Source organism: Schistocerca nitens, chromosome 2 (genome assembly GCF_023898315.1).
Source record: "Schistocerca nitens isolate TAMUIC-IGC-003100 chromosome 2, iqSchNite1.1, whole genome shotgun sequence".
Taxonomy (NCBI): domain Eukaryota; kingdom Metazoa; phylum Arthropoda; class Insecta; order Orthoptera; family Acrididae; genus Schistocerca; species Schistocerca nitens.
The window spans coordinates 367,062,097-367,080,183 of NC_064615.1; the positions used below are offsets into that span (position 1 = coordinate 367,062,097).

The window sequence follows — 18,087 nt, forward strand, 5'->3', positions numbered from 1 at the left end:
CCCATTGGTTGTTGCCGTCGCTAGTAAGATGAAGGTAGACTGTCGCACAATCAAGCTGAATCTCCACTCACGGTGCACATATTCCGCAAAGACAACCTTGTTTTCCGTTGCAAGAAAAATTACCGTCTGCCTTTCTACCGAATTCCACCTACGTACTTTACTGGTGCCGGATTCTTGTTATATCCACGTGATATAACAGGCGTCTTACTCTTCATTGAGGAGCTGCAACCGGGACTGAGTTCCACCTACTCTTCAGCACGGTCAAAATGGCAGGGCTCGTCCGGGATTTGAACCCGGGACCTCCTGCACCCAAAGCAGGAATCATACCCCTAGACCAACGAGCCACCTGCCCGCACCACTCAAGCTAATCACAAGTAGTGCATCTCCCAGGGAACACAAACTTTCACGTGAATTCGCAAGATAAGCGCTTTCTGCAGGCAGCACTCACCACTGATGAGAAGAATATTAAAGGCGCCGAATAAAAAGCGAAATAACTTCATCGAACTCTGCTTATGAACAGCCGGCAGTGCCTCAGTTTCCGTATGTGGTTTCTCAGGGTTAAGAGAAGGCGAATGCACTAAACAAAATAACATCGGGAAAGCAAGCACCAACTCATAATGAAAATATTGAAGAATATACTGCAAGCAAAACTTCCAGAAGACGAATACTGAAGACGCCACAGACAAAAGAATTATTCTATGCAGCAACGATCATCTAGGAAGCGTGAATTGCATGTGCCGCTCCACCACACAACTTCTTTTGATACTGTTTTACTTATTCTAAATTTTCATTACCTGATCGTCTCTAGAATACTGTGTGATTATCACGTGGTTTCCTCCTTCCAACAGCGATAGTGGTAAGTAAATCGACTACAAAATCTTTCAAAGTAGGTCAGACACCAAAAAAAAAAAAAAAAAAAAATCGGAGCTGCGTGTAGCTCATGTCATTCTGCTTCAAAGGTAATTCAGCGGCTGGGAGTAGTGGCGTACTCCTGTAATCCAAGCTTCCGGGAGGCCGTTGTGTGGGAGAGATCTGGAAACAACTACAGATTCGGCCGTTTCACGAGCTCAGGAACGGCAGCGGTACTTTCATCGAGCTCTGCAGATCGACAGATGACAGTGTGGAAATTTCGGCAAGCGGTGGCTAAGGGTTAAGAGAAGCCGAACGCACTAAACACAAGAACGTCGGGAAACCGAAGCACGTAACTATAAGATTGCGGAATGCAGTGCAAAAGCAAAACTTCGAGAAGACCAACTCTGAAGCCATCGGCGCGCTAGGAGTTACTCCGCGCAGCAGCGATCATCTAGGAAGAGCGAGACGGGGGTGTCGCTCGACCACACAATAAATTTTTACTTAATCCAAATTTGCAATACCGGTTCGTCACTAGAATACTGCGCCTTGGTTCTTCCAAAAGCGATAGTAATAAGCACGTCGACTGCAGCGTCATTTAGGGTAGTGAGTCAGACATGGAGAGGATAAAAGGCGGGTGGAATGTGCAACGACAGGGGGCATTGCAGGGCGGGCGCCGGCTCTTTGCGCTGTGGCGCCGGCGGCGGCCTGGAGGGGCTGGGGCTGCTGGTGCCTCCATGTAGAGCTGCCGCCGAGCCCAGGCGCCGTGCCGCTAACGAAGCGATCGCCTTTGGTGACATCTTTTGCAATAACGACTGCGCGAATCGACGGTATCTCGTAAGGAAAGAAAGAGCAGCAGATGCTGCTGAGGACTCTCCCTCGAGCGTTTCCGATGACTTCTTGAGCTCTTATTAGACATGGCATTCAGGCAGTCAAGGGTGCTGTCGATTGTTTCACACGAATGCGAAATACCGGCATTGTGCGTTTCCGCCGAGCCCAGGCGCCGTGCCGCTAACGAAGCGATCGCCTTTGGTGACATCTTTTGCAATAACGACTGCGCGAATCGACGGTATCTCGTAAGGTAAGAAAGAGCAGCAGATGCTGCTGAGGACTCTCCCTCGAGCGTTTCCGATGACTTCTTGAGCTCTTATTCGACATGGCATTCAGGCAGTCAAGGGTGCTGTCGATTGTTTCACACGAATGCGAAATACCGGCATTGTGCGTTTCCGCAAAGTGATTTTTACGCCACAATGGCGATCGTCCTACAAGTTGTATCACATGTGGAGGGCAGAGCGTAGCAGTTTCCGTGGTGTAGCGGTTATAACGTCTGCCTAACACGCACAAGGTCCCCGGTTCGATTGCGGGCGGAAACAAGTTTTCGTCGCACTCAGCAAGACACTTGCTACGATCTCTACTGTGACCATTTAAATCAACTTCAAACGTTCCACCAGCAGGGTGCACATGGCTCAAATGAAACTGTTTCAGAACTGGTTGTCGGATTTAGCGCTGACTTGGAGGCCTGGAAATGCGCGAAACAGCCGCCGCCATGCGGTTTGTTAGCACACCGTTGTACAAAACGCAAGGGCTCGTCCGGGATTTGAACCCGGGACCTCCTGCACCCGAAGCAGGAATCATACCCCTAGACCAACGAGCCTGTTCGTTCCGAAAACACACTGCATGTGAATGACGCCACCGTTGATGGTCTCACCATGTACGGCTGCAGCTCACCCAGCGTTCTCTCTGGCTGTCGCGGTTGGATTGTTTTCATCGACTTCTTGTACTATAGGAACCTCACGAATCGGAGGGAGCTCGTAGCCGATGCCCTTGCTAACACAGAAGGAAAACTGTTGCTACCACGAGTCTCCGGGTGGCACATCAGACGAACCGTCGTTTCCGTGGTGTAGCGGCTATCACGTCTGCTTTACACGCAGAAGGTTCCCGGTTCGATCCCGGGCGGGAACACAACAATTTTAATCCGTATATCGGATTTCATTTCCGGGATGACCTCACGGATGCGTATGCAGAGACAATCAATGTCATATTCTAGATGGATAGGGCGTCATTTTACTGTCAAATACTGTTGCTCTCTTATTGCACCGGTATTTGGTAACTGAGAACGCCCCTAGCTCCATTATGGCTGGCAAAATATACAACCCGGTTCTTCAGGGCTACTTCAGGTGCGCTTCCTACTGGCTATCCTGAGCTCGCGCTACTCGCCTTGTCACGGCTGTGACAAAGTGTGAAGGTAACTAATAATGAGAAACTCTTAGCCACGCTCAGTCTTACGTCCCACCCATTGGTTGTTGCCGTCGCTAGTAAGATGAAGGTAGACTGTCGCACAATCAAGCTGAATCTCCACTCACGGTGCACATATTCCGCAAAGACAACCTTGTTTTCCGTTGCAAGAAAAATTACCGTCTGCCTTTCTACCGAATTCCACCTACGTACTTTACTGGTGCCGGATTCTTGTTATATCCACGTGATATAACAGGCGTCTTACTCTTCATTGAGGAGCTGCAACCGGGACTGAGTTCCACCTACTCTTCAGCACGGTCAAAATGGCAGGGCTCGTCCGGGATTTGAACCCGGGACCTCCTGCACCCAAAGCAGGAATCATACCCCTAGACCAACGAGCCACCTGCCCGCACCACTCAAGCTAATCACAAGTAGTGCATCTCCCAGGGAACACAAACTTTCACGTGAATTCGCAAGATAAGCGCTTTCTGCAGGCAGCACTCACCACTGATGAGAAGAATATTAAAGGCGCCGAATAAAAAGCGAAATAACTTCATCGAACTCTGCTTATGAACAGCCGGCAGTGCCTCAGTTTCCGTATGTGGTTTCTCAGGGTTAAGAGAAGGCGAATGCACTAAACAAAATAACATCGGGAAAGCAAGCACCAACTCATAATGAAAATATTGAAGAATATACTGCAAGCAAAACTTCCAGAAGACGAATACTGAAGACGCCACAGACAAAAGAATTATTCTATGCAGCAACGATCATCTAGGAAGCGTGAATTGCATGTGCCGCTCCACCACACAACTTCTTTTGATACTGTTTTACTTATTCTAAATTTTCATTACCTGATCGTCTCTAGAATACTGTGTGATTATCACGTGGTTTCCTCCTTCCAACAGCGATAGTGGTAAGTAAATCGACTACAAAATCTTTCAAAGTAGGTCAGACACCAAAAAAAAAAAAAAAAAAAAAAAAAAAAAAATCGGAGCTGCGTGTAGCTCATGTCATTCTGCTTCAAAGGTAATTCAGCGGCTGGGAGTAGTGGCGTACTCCTGTAATCCAAGCTTCCGGGAGGCCGTTGTGTGGGAGAGATCTGGAAACAACTACAGATTCGGCCGTTTCACGAGCTCAGGAACGGCCGCGGTACTTTCATCGAGCTCTGCAGATCGACAGATGACAGTGTGGAAATTTCGGCAAGCGGTGGCTAAGGGTTAAGAGAAGCCGAACGCACTAAACACAAGAACGTCGGGAAACCGAAGCACGTAACTATAAGATTGCGGAATGCAGTGCAAAAGCAAAACTTCGAGAAGACCAACTCTGAAGCCATCGGCGCGCTAGGAGTTACTCCGCGCAGCAGCGATCATCTAGGAAGAGCGAGACGGGGGTGTCGCTCGACCACACAATAAATTTTTACTTAATCCAAATTTGCAATACCGGTTCGTCACTAGAATACTGCGCCTTGGTTCTTCCAAAAGCGATAGTAATAAGCACGTCGACTGCAGCGTCATTTAGGGTAGTGAGTCAGACATGGAGAGGATAAAAGGCGGGTGGAATGTGCAACGACAGGGGGCATTGCAGGGCGGGCGCCGACTCCTTGCGCTGTGGCGCCGGCGGCGGCCTGGAGGGGCTGGGGCTGCTGGTGCCTCCATGTAGAGCTGGCTGCCGCCGAGCCCAGGCGCCGTGCCGCTAACGAAGCGATCGCCTTTGGTGACATCTTTTGCAATAACGACTGCGCGAATCGACGGTATCTCGTAAGGAAAGAAAGAGCAGCAGATGCTGCTGAGGACTCTCCCTCGAGCGTTTCCGATGACTTCTTGAGCTCTTATTCGACATGGCATTCAGGCAGTCAAGGGTGCTGTCGATTGTTTCACACGAATGCGAAATACCGGCATTGTGCGTTTCCGCCGAGCCCAGGCGCCGTGCCGCTAACGAAGCGATCGCCTTTGGTGACATCTTTTGCAATAACGACTGCGCGAATCGACGGTATCTCGTAAGGAAAGAAAGAGCAGCAGATGCTGCTGAGGACTCTCCCTCGAGCGTTTCCGATGACTTCTTGAGCTCTTATTCGACATGGCATTCAGGCAGTCAAGGGTGCTGTCGATTGTTTCACACGAATGCGAAATACCGGCATTGTGCGTTTCCGCCGAGCCCAGGCGCCGTGCCGCTAACGAAGCGATCGCCTTTGGTGACATCTTTTGCAATAACGACTGCGCGAATCGACGGTATCTCGTAAGGAAAGAAAGAGCAGCAGATGCTGCTGAGGACTCTCCCTCGAGCGTTTCCGATGACTTCTTGAGCTCTTATTCGACATGGCATTCAGGCAGTCAAGGGTGCTGTCGATTGTTTCACACGAATGCGAAATACCGGCATTGTGCGTTTCCGCAAAGTGATTTTTACGCCACAATGGCGATCGTCCTACAAGTTGTATCACATGTGGAGGGCAGAGCGTAGCAGTTTCCGTGGTGTAGCGGTTATAACGTCTGCCTAACACGCACAAGGTCCCCGGTTCGATTGCGGGCGGAAACAAGTTTTCGTCGCACTCAGCAAGACACTTGCTACGATCTCTACTGTGACCATTTAAATCAACTTCAAACGTTCCACCAGCAGGGTGCACATGGCTCAAATGAAACTGTTTCAGAACTGGTTGTCGGATTTAGCGCTGACTTGGAGGCCTGGAAATGCGCGAAACAGCCGCCGCCATGCGGTTTGTTAGCACACCGTTGTACAAAACGCAAGGGCTCGTCCGGGATTTGAACCCGGGACCTCCTGCACCCGAAGCAGGAATCATACCCCTAGACCAACGAGCCTGTTCGTTCCGAAAACACACTGCATGTGAATGACGCCACCGTTGATGGTCTCACCATGTACGGCTGCAGCTCACCCAGCGTTCTCTCTGGCTGTCGCGGTTGGATTGTTTTCATCGACTTCTTGTACTATAGGAACCTCACGAATCGGAGGGAGCTCGTAGCCGATGCCCTTGCTAACACAGAAGGAAAACTGTTGCTACCACGAGTCTCCGGGTGGCACATCAGACGAACCGTCGTTTCCGTGGTGTAGCGGTTATCACGTCTGCTTTACACGCAGAAGGTCCCCGGTTCGATCCCGGGCGGGAACACAACAATTTTAATCCGTATATCGGATTTCATTTCCGGGATGACCTCACGGATGCGTATGCAGAGACAATCAATGTCATATTCTAGATGGATAGGGCGTCATTTTACTGTCAAATACTGTTGCTCTCTTATTGCACCGGTATTTGGTAACTGAGAACGCCCCTAGCTCCATTATGGCTGGCAAAATATACAACCCGGTTCTTCAGGGCTACTTCAGGTGCGCTTCCTACTGGCTATCCTGAGCTCGCGCTACTCGCCTTGTCACGGCTGTGACAAAGTGTGAAGGTAACTAATAATGAGAAACTCTTAGCCACGCTCAGTCTTACGTCCCACCCATTGGTTGTTGCCGTCGCTAGTAAGATGAAGGTAGACTGTCGCACAATCAAGCTGAATCTCCACTCACGGTGCACATATTCCGCAAAGACAACCTTGTTTTCCGTTGCAAGAAAAATTACCGTCTGCCTTTCTACCGAATTCCACCTACGTACTTTACTGGTGCCGGATTCTTGTTATATCCACGTGATATAACAGGCGTCTTACTCTTCATTGAGGAGCTGCAACCGGGACTGAGTTCCACCTACTCTTCAGCACGGTCAAAATGGCAGGGCTCGTCCGGGATTTGAACCCGGGACCTCCTGCACCCAAAGCAGGAATCATACCCCTAGACCAACGAGCCACCTGCCCGCACCACTCAAGCTAATCACAAGTAGTGCATCTCCCAGGGAACACAAACTTTCACGTGAATTCGCAAGATAAGCGCTTTCTGCAGGCAGCACTCACCACTGATGAGAAGAATATTAAAGGCGCCGAATAAAAAGCGAAATAACTTCATCGAACTCTGCTTATGAACAGCCGGCAGTGCCTCAGTTTCCGTATGTGGTTTCTCAGGGTTAAGAGAAGGCGAATGCACTAAACAAAATAACATCGGGAAAGCAAGCACCAACTCATAATGAAAATATTGAAGAATATACTGCAAGCAAAACTTCCAGAAGACGAATACTGAAGACGCCACAGACAAAAGAATTATTCTATGCAGCAACGATCATCTAGGAAGCGTGAATTGCATGTGCCGCTCCACCACACAACTTCTTTTGATACTGTTTTACTTATTCTAAATTTTCATTACCTGATCGTCTCTAGAATACTGTGTGATTATCACGTGGTTTCCTCCTTCCAACAGCGATAGTGGTAAGTAAATCGACTACAAAATCTTTCAAAGTAGGTCAGACACCAAAAAAAAAAAAAAAAAAAAAAAAAAATCGGAGCTGCGTGTAGCTCATGTCATTCTGCTTCAAAGGTAATTCAGCGGCTGGGAGTAGTGGCGTACTCCTGTAATCCAAGCTTCCGGGAGGCCGTTGTGTGGGAGAGATCTGGAAACAACTACAGATTCGGCCGTTTCACGAGCTCAGGAACGGCCGCGGTACTTTCATCGAGCTCTGCAGATCGACAGATGACAGTGTGGAAATTTCGGCAAGCGGTGGCTAAGGGTTAAGAGAAGCCGAACGCACTAAACACAAGAACGTCGGGAAACCGAAGCACGTAACTATAAGATTGCGGAATGCAGTGCAAAAGCAAAACTTCGAGAAGACCAACTCTGAAGCCATCGGCGCGCTAGGAGTTACTCCGCGCAGCAGCGATCATCTAGGAAGAGCGAGACGGGGGTGTCGCTCGACCACACAATAAATTTTTACTTAATCCAAATTTGCAATACCGGTTCGTCACTAGAATACTGCGCCTTGGTTCTTCCAAAAGCGATAGTAATAAGCACGTCGACTGCAGCGTCATTTAGGGTAGTGAGTCAGACATGGAGAGGATAAAAGGCGGGTGGAATGTGCAACGACAGGGGGCATTGCAGGGCGGGCGCCGACTCCTTGCGCTGTGGCGCCGGCGGCGGCCTGGAGGGGCTGGGGCTGCTGGTGCCTCCATGTAGAGCTGGCTGCCGCCGAGCCCAGGCGCCGTGCCGCTAACGAAGCGATCGCCTCTGGTGACATCTTTTGCAATAACGACTGCGCGAATCGACGGTATCTCGTAAGGAAAGAAAGAGCAGCAGATGCTGCTGAGGACTCTCCCTCGAGCGTTTCCGATGACTTCTTGAGCTCTTATTCGACATGGCATTCAGGCAGTCAAGGGTGCTGTCGATTGTTTCACACGAATGCGAAATACCGGCATTGTGCGTTTCCGCCGAGCCCAGGCGCCGTGCCGCTAACGAAGCGATCGCCTTTGGTGACATCTTTTGCAATAACGACTGCGCGAATCGACGGTATCTCGTAAGGAAAGAAAGAGCAGCAGATGCTGCTGAGGACTCTCCCTCGAGCGTTTCCGATGACTTCTTGAGCTCTTATTCGACATGGCATTCAGGCAGTCAAGGGTGCTGTCGATTGTTTCACACGAATGCGAAATACCGGCATTGTGCGTTTCCGCCGAGCCCAGGCGCCGTGCCGCTAACGAAGCGATCGCCTTTGGTGACATCTTTTGCAATAACGACTGCGCGAATCGACGGTATCTCGTAAGGAAAGAAAGAGCAGCAGATGCTGCTGAGGACTCTCCCTCGAGCGTTTCCGATGACTTCTTGAGCTCTTATTCGACATGGCATTCAGGCAGTCAAGGGTGCTGTCGATTGTTTCACACGAATGCGAAATACCGGCATTGTGCGTTTCCGCCGAGCCCAGGCGCCGTGCCGCTAACGAAGCGATCGCCTTTGGTGACATCTTTTGCAATAACGACTGCGCGAATCGACGGTATCTCGTAAGGAAAGAAAGAGCAGCAGATGCTGCTGAGGACTCTCCCTCGAGCGTTTCCGATGACTTCTTGAGCTCTTATTCGACATGGCATTCAGGCAGTCAAGGGTGCTGTCGATTGTTTCACACGAATGCGAAATACCGGCATTGTGCGTTTCCGCAAAGTGATTTTTACGCCACAATGGCGATCGTCCTACAAGTTGTATCACATGTGGAGGGCAGAGCGTAGCAGTTTCCGTGGTGTAGCGGTTATAACGTCTGCCTAACACGCACAAGGTCCCCGGTTCGATTGCGGGCGGAAACAAGTTTTCGTCGCACTCAGCAAGACACTTGCTACGATCTCTACTGTGACCATTTAAATCAACTTCAAACGTTCCACCAGCAGGGTGCACATGGCTCAAATGAAACTGTTTCAGAACTGGTTGTCGGATTTAGCGCTGACTTGGAGGCCTGGAAATGCGCGAAACAGCCGCCGCCATGCGGTTTGTTAGCACACCGTTGTACAAAACGCAAGGGCTCGTCCGGGATTTGAACCCGGGACCTCCTGCACCCGAAGCAGGAATCATACCCCTAGACCAACGAGCCTGTTCGTTCCGAAAACACACTGCATGTGAATGACGCCACCGTTGATGGTCTCACCATGTACGGCTGCAGCTCACCCAGCGTTCTCTCTGGCTGTCGCGGTTGGATTGTTTTCATCGACTTCTTGTACTATAGGAACCTCACGAATCGGAGGGAGCTCGTAGCCGATGCCCTTGCTAACACAGAAGGAAAACTGTTGCTACCACGAGTCTCCGGGTGGCACATCAGACGAACCGTCGTTTCCGTGGTGTAGCGGTTATCACGTCTGCTTTACACGCAGAAGGTCCCCGGTTCGATCCCGGGCGGGAACACAACAATTTTAATCCGTATATCGGATTTCATTTCCGGGATGACCTCACGGATGCGTATGCAGAGACAATCAATGTCATATTCTAGATGGATAGGGCGTCATTTTACTGTCAAATACTGTTGCTCTCTTATTGCACCGGTATTTGGTAACTGAGAACGCCCCTAGCTCCATTATGGCTGGCAAAATATACAACCCGGTTCTTCAGGGCTACTTCAGGTGCGCTTCCTACTGGCTATCCTGAGCTCGCGCTACTCGCCTTGTCACGGCTGTGACAAAGTGTGAAGGTAACTAATAATGAGAAACTCTTAGCCACGCTCAGTCTTACGTCCCACCCATTGGTTGTTGCCGTCGCTAGTAAGATGAAGGTAGACTGTCGCACAATCAAGCTGAATCTCCACTCACGGTGCACATATTCCGCAAAGACAACCTTGTTTTCCGTTGCAAGAAAAATTACCGTCTGCCTTTCTACCGAATTCCACCTACGTACTTTACTGGTGCCGGATTCTTGTTATATCCACGTGATATAACAGGCGTCTTACTCTTCATTGAGGAGCTGCAACCGGGACTGAGTTCCACCTACTCTTCAGCACGGTCAAAATGGCAGGGCTCGTCCGGGATTTGAACCCGGGACCTCCTGCACCCAAAGCAGGAATCATACCCCTAGACCAACGAGCCACCTGCCCGCACCACTCAAGCTAATCACAAGTAGTGCATCTCCCAGGGAACACAAACTTTCACGTGAATTCGCAAGATAAGCGCTTTCTGCAGGCAGCACTCACCACTGATGAGAAGAATATTAAAGGCGCCGAATAAAAAGCGAAATAACTTCATCGAACTCTGCTTATGAACAGCCGGCAGTGCCTCAGTTTCCGTATGTGGTTTCTCAGGGTTAAGAGAAGGCGAATGCACTAAACAAAATAACATCGGGAAAGCAAGCACCAACTCATAATGAAAATATTGAAGAATATACTGCAAGCAAAACTTCCAGAAGACGAATACTGAAGACGCCACAGACAAAAGAATTATTCTATGCAGCAACGATCATCTAGGAAGCGTGAATTGCATGTGCCGCTCCACCACACAACTTCTTTTGATACTGTTTTACTTATTCTAAATTTTCATTACCTGATCGTCTCTAGAATACTGTGTGATTATCACGTGGTTTCCTCCTTCCAACAGCGATAGTGGTAAGTAAATCGACTACAAAATCTTTCAAAGTAGGTCAGACACCAAAAAAAAAAAAAAAAAAAAATCGGAGCTGCGTGTAGCTCATGTCATTCTGCTTCAAAGGTAATTCAGCGGCTGGGAGTAGTGGCGTACTCCTGTAATCCAAGCTTCCGGGAGGCCGTTGTGTGGGAGAGATCTGGAAACAACTACAGATTCGGCCGTTTCACGAGCTCAGGAACGGCAGCGGTACTTTCATCGAGCTCTGCAGATCGACAGATGACAGTGTGGAAATTTCGGCAAGCGGTGGCTAAGGGTTAAGAGAAGCCGAACGCACTAAACACAAGAACGTCGGGAAACCGAAGCACGTAACTATAAGATTGCGGAATGCAGTGCAAAAGCAAAACTTCGAGAAGACCAACTCTGAAGCCATCGGCGCGCTAGGAGTTACTCCGCGCAGCAGCGATCATCTAGGAAGAGCGAGACGGGGGTGTCGCTCGACCACACAATAAATTTTTACTTAATCCAAATTTGCAATACCGGTTCGTCACTAGAATACTGCGCCTTGGTTCTTCCAAAAGCGATAGTAATAAGCACGTCGACTGCAGCGTCATTTAGGGTAGTGAGTCAGACATGGAGAGGATAAAAGGCGGGTGGAATGTGCAACGACAGGGGGCATTGCAGGGCGGGCGCCGGCTCTTTGCGCTGTGGCGCCGGCGGCGGCCTGGAGGGGCTGGGGCTGCTGGTGCCTCCATGTAGAGCTGCCGCCGAGCCCAGGCGCCGTGCCGCTAACGAAGCGATCGCCTTTGGTGACATCTTTTGCAATAACGACTGCGCGAATCGACGGTATCTCGTAAGGAAAGAAAGAGCAGCAGATGCTGCTGAGGACTCTCCCTCGAGCGTTTCCGATGACTTCTTGAGCTCTTATTAGACATGGCATTCAGGCAGTCAAGGGTGCTGTCGATTGTTTCACACGAATGCGAAATACCGGCATTGTGCGTTTCCGCCGAGCCCAGGCGCCGTGCCGCTAACGAAGCGATCGCCTTTGGTGACATCTTTTGCAATAACGACTGCGCGAATCGACGGTATCTCGTAAGGTAAGAAAGAGCAGCAGATGCTGCTGAGGACTCTCCCTCGAGCGTTTCCGATGACTTCTTGAGCTCTTATTCGACATGGCATTCAGGCAGTCAAGGGTGCTGTCGATTGTTTCACACGAATGCGAAATACCGGCATTGTGCGTTTCCGCAAAGTGATTTTTACGCCACAATGGCGATCGTCCTACAAGTTGTATCACATGTGGAGGGCAGAGCGTAGCAGTTTCCGTGGTGTAGCGGTTATAACGTCTGCCTAACACGCACAAGGTCCCCGGTTCGATTGCGGGCGGAAACAAGTTTTCGTCGCACTCAGCAAGACACTTGCTACGATCTCTACTGTGACCATTTAAATCAACTTCAAACGTTCCACCAGCAGGGTGCACATGGCTCAAATGAAACTGTTTCAGAACTGGTTGTCGGATTTAGCGCTGACTTGGAGGCCTGGAAATGCGCGAAACAGCCGCCGCCATGCGGTTTGTTAGCACACCGTTGTACAAAACGCAAGGGCTCGTCCGGGATTTGAACCCGGGACCTCCTGCACCCGAAGCAGGAATCATACCCCTAGACCAACGAGCCTGTTCGTTCCGAAAACACACTGCATGTGAATGACGCCACCGTTGATGGTCTCACCATGTACGGCTGCAGCTCACCCAGCGTTCTCTCTGGCTGTCGCGGTTGGATTGTTTTCATCGACTTCTTGTACTATAGGAACCTCACGAATCGGAGGGAGCTCGTAGCCGATGCCCTTGCTAACACAGAAGGAAAACTGTTGCTACCACGAGTCTCCGGGTGGCACATCAGACGAACCGTCGTTTCCGTGGTGTAGCGGCTATCACGTCTGCTTTACACGCAGAAGGTTCCCGGTTCGATCCCGGGCGGGAACACAACAATTTTAATCCGTATATCGGATTTCATTTCCGGGATGACCTCACGGATGCGTATGCAGAGACAATCAATGTCATATTCTAGATGGATAGGGCGTCATTTTACTGTCAAATACTGTTGCTCTCTTATTGCACCGGTATTTGGTAACTGAGAACGCCCCTAGCTCCATTATGGCTGGCAAAATATACAACCCGGTTCTTCAGGGCTACTTCAGGTGCGCTTCCTACTGGCTATCCTGAGCTCGCGCTACTCGCCTTGTCACGGCTGTGACAAAGTGTGAAGGTAACTAATAATGAGAAACTCTTAGCCACGCTCAGTCTTACGTCCCACCCATTGGTTGTTGCCGTCGCTAGTAAGATGAAGGTAGACTGTCGCACAATCAAGCTGAATCTCCACTCACGGTGCACATATTCCGCAAAGACAACCTTGTTTTCCGTTGCAAGAAAAATTACCGTCTGCCTTTCTACCGAATTCCACCTACGTACTTTACTGGTGCCGGATTCTTGTTATATCCACGTGATATAACAGGCGTCTTACTCTTCATTGAGGAGCTGCAACCGGGACTGAGTTCCACCTACTCTTCAGCACGGTCAAAATGGCAGGGCTCGTCCGGGATTTGAACCCGGGACCTCCTGCACCCAAAGCAGGAATCATACCCCTAGACCAACGAGCCACCTGCCCGCACCACTCAAGCTAATCACAAGTAGTGCATCTCCCAGGGAACACAAACTTTCACGTGAATTCGCAAGATAAGCGCTTTCTGCAGGCAGCACTCACCACTGATGAGAAGAATATTAAAGGCGCCGAATAAAAAGCGAAATAACTTCATCGAACTCTGCTTATGAACAGCCGGCAGTGCCTCAGTTTCCGTATGTGGTTTCTCAGGGTTAAGAGAAGGCGAATGCACTAAACAAAATAACATCGGGAAAGCAAGCACCAACTCATAATGAAAATATTGAAGAATATACTGCAAGCAAAACTTCCAGAAGACGAATACTGAAGACGCCACAGACAAAAGAATTATTCTATGCAGCAACGATCATCTAGGAAGCGTGAATTGCATGTGCCGCTCCACCACACAACTTCTTTTGATACTGTTTTACTTATTCTAAATTTTCATTACCTGATCGTCTCTAGAATACTGTGTGATTATCACGTGGTTTCCTCCTTCCAACAGCGATAGTGGTAAGTAAATCGACTACAAAATCTTTCAAAGTAGGTCAGACACCAAAAAAAAAAAAAAAAAAAAAAAAAAAAAATCGGAGCTGCGTGTAGCTCATGTCATTCTGCTTCAAAGGTAATTCAGCGGCTGGGAGTAGTGGCGTACTCCTGTAATCCAAGCTTCCGGGAGGCCGTTGTGTGGGAGAGATCTGGAAACAACTACAGATTCGGCCGTTTCACGAGCTCAGGAACGGCCGCGGTACTTTCATCGAGCTCTGCAGATCGACAGATGACAGTGTGGAAATTTCGGCAAGCGGTGGCTAAGGGTTAAGAGAAGCCGAACGCACTAAACACAAGAACGTCGGGAAACCGAAGCACGTAACTATAAGATTGCGGAATGCAGTGCAAAAGCAAAACTTCGAGAAGACCAACTCTGAAGCCATCGGCGCGCTAGGAGTTACTCCGCGCAGCAGCGATCATCTAGGAAGAGCGAGACGGGGGTGTCGCTCGACCACACAATAAATTTTTACTTAATCCAAATTTGCAATACCGGTTCGTCACTAGAATACTGCGCCTTGGTTCTTCCAAAAGCGATAGTAATAAGCACGTCGACTGCAGCGTCATTTAGGGTAGTGAGTCAGACATGGAGAGGATAAAAGGCGGGTGGAATGTGCAACGACAGGGGGCATTGCAGGGCGGGCGCCGACTCCTTGCGCTGTGGCGCCGGCGGCGGCCTGGAGGGGCTGGGGCTGCTGGTGCCTCCATGTAGAGCTGGCTGCCGCCGAGCCCAGGCGCCGTGCCGCTAACGAAGCGATCGCCTTTGGTGACATCTTTTGCAATAACGACTGCGCGAATCGACGGTATCTCGTAAGGAAAGAAAGAGCAGCAGATGCTGCTGAGGACTCTCCCTCGAGCGTTTCCGATGACTTCTTGAGCTCTTATTCGACATGGCATTCAGGCAGTCAAGGGTGCTGTCGATTGTTTCACACGAATGCGAAATACCGGCATTGTGCGTTTCCGCCGAGCCCAGGCGCCGTGCCGCTAACGAAGCGATCGCCTTTGGTGACATCTTTTGCAATAACGACTGCGCGAATCGACGGTATCTCGTAAGGAAAGAAAGAGCAGCAGATGCTGCTGAGGACTCTCCCTCGAGCGTTTCCGATGACTTCTTGAGCTCTTATTCGACATGGCATTCAGGCAGTCAAGGGTGCTGTCGATTGTTTCACACGAATGCGAAATACCGGCATTGTGCGTTTCCGCAAAGTGATTTTTACGCCACAATGGCGATCGTCCTACAAGTTGTATCACATGTGGAGGGCAGAGCGTAGCAGTTTCCGTGGTGTAGCGGTTATAACGTCTGCCTAACACGCACAAGGTCCCCGGTTCGATTGCGGGCGGAAACAAGTTTTCGTCGCACTCAGCAAGACACTTGCTACGATCTCTACTGTGACCATTTAAATCAACTTCAAACGTTCCACCAGCAGGGTGCACATGGCTCAAATGAAACTGTTTCAGAACTGGTTGTCGGATTTAGCGCTGACTTGGAGGCCTGGAAATGCGCGAAACAGCCGCCGCCATGCGGTTTGTTAGCACACCGTTGTACAAAACGCAAGGGCTCGTCCGGGATTTGAACCCGGGACCTCCTGCACCAGAAGCAGGAATCATACCCCTACACCAACGAGCCTGTTCGTTCCGAAAACACACTGCATGTGAATGACGCCACCGTTGATGGTCTCACCATGTACGGCTGCAGCTCACCCAGCGTTCTCTCTGGCTGTCGCGGTTGGATTGTTTTCATCGACTTCTTGTACTATAGGAACCTCACGAATCGGAGGGAGCTCGTAGCCGATGCCCTTGCTAACACAGAAGGAAAACTGTTGCTACCACGAGTCTCCGGGTGGCACATCAGACGAACCGTCGTTTCCGTGGTGTAGCGGTTATCACGTCTGCTTTACACGCAGAAGGTCCCCGGTTCGATCCCGGGCGGGAACACAACAATTTTAATCCGTATATCGGATTTCATTTCCGGGATGACCTCACGGATGCGTATGCAGAGACAATCAATGTCATATTCTAGATGGATAGGGCGTCATTTTACTGTCAAATACTGTTGCTCTCTTATTGCACCGGTATTTGGTAACTGAGAACGCCCCTAGCTCCATTATGGCTGGCAAAATATACAACCCGGTTCTTCAGGGCTACTTCAGGTGCGCTTCCTACTGGCTATCCTGAGCTCGCGCTACTCGCCTTGTCACGGCTGTGACAAAGTGTGAAGGTAACTAATAATGAGAAACTCTTAGCCACGCTCAGTCTTACGTCCCACCCATTGGTTGTTGCCGTCGCTAGTAAGATGAAGGTAGACTGTCGCACAATCAAGCTGAATCTCCACTCACGGTGCACATATTCCGCAAAGACAACCTTGTTTTCCGTTGCAAGAAAAATTACCGTCTGCCTTTCTACCGAATTCCACCTACGTACTTTACTGGTGCCGGATTCTTGTTATATCCACGTGATATAACAGGCGTCTTACTCTTCATTGAGGAGCTGCAACCGGGACTGAGTTCCACCTACTCTTCAGCACGGTCAAAATGGCAGGGCTCGTCCGGGATTTGAACCCGGGACCTCCTGCACCCAAAGCAGGAATCATACCCCTAGACCAACGAGCCACCTGCCCGCACCACTCAAGCTAATCACAAGTAGTGCATCTCCCAGGGAACACAAACTTTCACGTGAATTCGCAAGATAAGCGCTTTCTGCAGGCAGCACTCACCACTGATGAGAAGAATATTAAAGGCGCCGAATAAAAAGCGAAATAACTTCATCGAACTCTGCTTATGAACAGCCGGCAGTGCCTCAGTTTCCGTATGTGGTTTCTCAGGGTTAAGAGAAGGCGAATGCACTAAACAAAATAACATCGGGAAAGCAAGCACCAACTCATAATGAAAATATTGAAGAATATACTGCAAGCAAAACTTCCAGAAGACGAATACTGAAGACGCCACAGACAAAAGAATTATTCTATGCAGCAACGATCATCTAGGAAGCGTGAATTGCATGTGCCGCTCCACCACACAACTTCTTTTGATACTGTTTTACTTATTCTAAATTTTCATTACCTGATCGTCTCTAGAATACTGTGTGATTATCACGTGGTTTCCTCCTTCCAACAGCGATAGTGGTAAGTAAATCGACTACAAAATCTTTCAAAGTAGGTCAGACACCAAAAAAAAAAAAAAAAAATCGGAGCTGCGTGTAGCTCATGTCATTCTGCTTCAAAGGTAATTCAGCGGCTGGGAGTAGTGGCGTACTCCTGTAATCCAAGCTTCCGGGAGGCCGTTGTGTGGGAGAGATCTGGAAACAACTACAGATTCGGCCGTTTCACGAGCTCAGGAACGGCCGCGGTACTTTCATCGAGCTCTGCAGATCGACAGATGACAGTGTGGAAATTTCGGCAAGCGGTGGCTAAGGGTTAAGAGAAGCCGAACGCACTAAACACAAGAACGTCGGGAAACCGAAGCACGTAACTATAAGATTGCGGAATGCAGTGCAAAAGCAAAACTTCGAGAAGACCAACTCTGAAGCCATCGGCGCGCTAGGAGTTACTCCGCGCAGCAGCGATCATCTAGGAAGAGCGAGACGGGGGTGTCGCTCGACCACACAATAAATTTTTACTTAATCCAAATTTGCAATACCGGTTCGTCACTAGAATACTGCGCCTTGGTTCTTCCAAAAGCGATAGTAATAAGCACGTCGACTGCAGCGTCATTTAGGGTAGTGAGTCAGACATGGAGAGGATAAAAGGCGGGTGGAATGTGCAACGACAGGGGGCATTGCAGGGCGGGCGCCGACTCCTTGCGCTGTGGCGCCGGCGGCGGCCTGGAGGGGCTGGGGCTGCTGGTGCCTCCATGTAGAGCTGCCGCCGAGCCCAGGCGCCGTGCCGCTAACGAAGC

General features: G+C 49.9%; 16 non-coding genes across 16 annotated transcripts; 5 read left to right on the plus strand and 11 right to left on the minus strand.

Moving 5' to 3' along the window:
• Positions 1 to 272: 272 nt before the first annotated feature.
• Positions 273 to 344, minus strand: Trnap-ugg (transfer RNA proline (anticodon UGG)). The gene has a single exon. It is a non-coding gene; the product is annotated as a tRNA-Pro (tRNA).
• A 2,087-nt stretch (positions 345 to 2,431) lies between these two features.
• Positions 2,432 to 2,503, minus strand: Trnap-cgg (transfer RNA proline (anticodon CGG)). The gene has a single exon. It is a non-coding gene; the product is annotated as a tRNA-Pro (tRNA).
• A 235-nt stretch (positions 2,504 to 2,738) lies between these two features.
• Trnav-uac (transfer RNA valine (anticodon UAC)) lies at positions 2,739 to 2,811 on the plus strand. Its single transcript has one exon. It is a non-coding gene; the product is annotated as a tRNA-Val (tRNA).
• A 602-nt stretch (positions 2,812 to 3,413) lies between these two features.
• Positions 3,414 to 3,485, minus strand: Trnap-ugg (transfer RNA proline (anticodon UGG)). Its single transcript has one exon. It is a non-coding gene; the product is annotated as a tRNA-Pro (tRNA).
• Positions 3,486 to 5,825: 2,340 nt separating this feature from the next.
• Trnap-cgg (transfer RNA proline (anticodon CGG)) lies at positions 5,826 to 5,897 on the minus strand. The gene has a single exon. It is a non-coding gene; the product is annotated as a tRNA-Pro (tRNA).
• A 235-nt stretch (positions 5,898 to 6,132) lies between these two features.
• On the plus strand, positions 6,133 to 6,205 carry Trnav-uac (transfer RNA valine (anticodon UAC)). Its single transcript has one exon. It is a non-coding gene; the product is annotated as a tRNA-Val (tRNA).
• Positions 6,206 to 6,807: 602 nt separating this feature from the next.
• Positions 6,808 to 6,879, minus strand: Trnap-ugg (transfer RNA proline (anticodon UGG)). The gene has a single exon. It is a non-coding gene; the product is annotated as a tRNA-Pro (tRNA).
• A 2,575-nt stretch (positions 6,880 to 9,454) lies between these two features.
• Positions 9,455 to 9,526, minus strand: Trnap-cgg (transfer RNA proline (anticodon CGG)). The gene has a single exon. It is a non-coding gene; the product is annotated as a tRNA-Pro (tRNA).
• A 235-nt stretch (positions 9,527 to 9,761) lies between these two features.
• Trnav-uac (transfer RNA valine (anticodon UAC)) lies at positions 9,762 to 9,834 on the plus strand. Its single transcript has one exon. It is a non-coding gene; the product is annotated as a tRNA-Val (tRNA).
• Positions 9,835 to 10,436: 602 nt separating this feature from the next.
• Positions 10,437 to 10,508, minus strand: Trnap-ugg (transfer RNA proline (anticodon UGG)). The gene has a single exon. It is a non-coding gene; the product is annotated as a tRNA-Pro (tRNA).
• A 2,087-nt stretch (positions 10,509 to 12,595) lies between these two features.
• Positions 12,596 to 12,667, minus strand: Trnap-cgg (transfer RNA proline (anticodon CGG)). The gene has a single exon. It is a non-coding gene; the product is annotated as a tRNA-Pro (tRNA).
• Positions 12,668 to 12,902: 235 nt separating this feature from the next.
• Trnav-uac (transfer RNA valine (anticodon UAC)) lies at positions 12,903 to 12,975 on the plus strand. Its single transcript has one exon. It is a non-coding gene; the product is annotated as a tRNA-Val (tRNA).
• A 602-nt stretch (positions 12,976 to 13,577) lies between these two features.
• On the minus strand, positions 13,578 to 13,649 carry Trnap-ugg (transfer RNA proline (anticodon UGG)). Its single transcript has one exon. It is a non-coding gene; the product is annotated as a tRNA-Pro (tRNA).
• Positions 13,650 to 15,749: 2,100 nt separating this feature from the next.
• On the minus strand, positions 15,750 to 15,821 carry Trnaq-cug (transfer RNA glutamine (anticodon CUG)). Its single transcript has one exon. It is a non-coding gene; the product is annotated as a tRNA-Gln (tRNA).
• Positions 15,822 to 16,056: 235 nt separating this feature from the next.
• Trnav-uac (transfer RNA valine (anticodon UAC)) lies at positions 16,057 to 16,129 on the plus strand. The gene has a single exon. It is a non-coding gene; the product is annotated as a tRNA-Val (tRNA).
• Positions 16,130 to 16,731: 602 nt separating this feature from the next.
• Trnap-ugg (transfer RNA proline (anticodon UGG)) lies at positions 16,732 to 16,803 on the minus strand. The gene has a single exon. It is a non-coding gene; the product is annotated as a tRNA-Pro (tRNA).
• Between the last annotated feature and the right edge of the window lie 1,284 nt (positions 16,804 to 18,087).